This window comes from Odocoileus virginianus, unplaced genomic scaffold (genome assembly GCF_023699985.2).
Source record: "Odocoileus virginianus isolate 20LAN1187 ecotype Illinois unplaced genomic scaffold, Ovbor_1.2 Unplaced_Scaffold_18, whole genome shotgun sequence".
In the NCBI taxonomy this organism is placed as follows: domain Eukaryota; kingdom Metazoa; phylum Chordata; class Mammalia; order Artiodactyla; family Cervidae; genus Odocoileus; species Odocoileus virginianus.
In genome coordinates this window covers 326,614-327,775 of record NW_027224280.1, presented here as the reverse complement: position 1 = coordinate 327,775, position 1,162 = coordinate 326,614, and the positions used below count along the sequence as shown (strand labels likewise).

The 1,162-nt window shown below is 48.5% G+C and overlaps 1 non-coding gene across 1 annotated transcript; it reads right to left on the bottom strand.

Annotated features, from left to right (window-relative positions):
- LOC139033572 (small nucleolar RNA SNORA57) lies at positions 1-128 on the bottom strand. Its single transcript, XR_011486123.1, has one exon. It is a non-coding gene; the product is annotated as a small nucleolar RNA SNORA57 (small nucleolar RNA).
- Positions 129-1,162: the final 1,034 nt, after the last annotated feature.

Sequence of the window (1,162 nt, the reverse complement as noted above, 5' to 3'; positions counted from 1 at the left end):
TTTTGTTCTGGTGCCTGAAACTTCCAGTACCGAAGACATGATACCAAGGGACCCAGGGCCCTTTCCCTCTGCCTCTGTACATTATGCAACTCGGGACCACACGCCTGATCCCTGCCAAGAAAGGGAGGGTTCCAGTCCATGGTCTTATTTTTTATTCATGTTTCCTCATGTCTTTTTTCTGCCCCAGGATCCCACACTGCATTGGCGTCCCATCTTCTTTGGTTCCTATGGGCTATGACGGTCCTCGTTTTTGGTATCCTGGAGGAGGTCCTGGAGGACTCCATGGAGTTTTTCTGGTTTTCATGTCTCGGGACGACAGGGTGATGGTTATTGAGAGGAGGGCCATGGAAGTAAAGTGCTGTTCTCATCACACCCCCGCAGGACGCCATGCTTTCCACATGACTCCCACTGTCAGTGTTGACCTCGGTCACCTGGCTGAGATGTCCCTGTTTTCATCCTGTCCTCTTGGGAATTAAGTCACTGTGCATGGCCCACCCTTGATGAGTGGTGGTTATGCTCCTGAGATAGGAAGAAAGGGACCAAGGCACAGTCCTTAAAGAATGACACACCCATTAAGAAAAGCAGGATATTGGAGAAGGAAATGGCAACCCACTCCAGTATTCTTGCCTGGAAAAGTCCATGGACAGAGGAGCCTGGCGGCTGAAGTCCATGGGATTACATGACTGAGCATGTGTGCACGAGGGTGGAGGAAGATGGGTTGGTAGCAATAAAGTGGTAGAACTAAAAAAAAAAAAGAAAAAAGCAGGATATGACAGAAACTGGTTAAAACTGATTACTTCCAAGATGGCAGAAGATTCTACTTTCAGTAGACCTTGAGCCCCAATGTAATGCATTAACATACTAAATGACACACCCACAGGTGACAAGACAGTTCACAGGCTGACTATAAAAGGCCAAAAAGAGGGCAATGGCCCAGTTCTTGTCAGTTTCCACCCCTTCTCCAAAATAGTTGGGATAATCCTCCCCCTAGGTAGCCTATGAAGCTTCCCAGCCCCTAAAAACTAAGCACCTATATTTCAGGACCACTGTCACCTCTGAGACACCCCACACTCTGCCTATCGAGTGTGTTGTTTGCTGCTTAGTCACCAAGTTGTGCCCCATGTTTTGCAACCCCATAGACTGTAGCCTCCCAGGCTCCTCT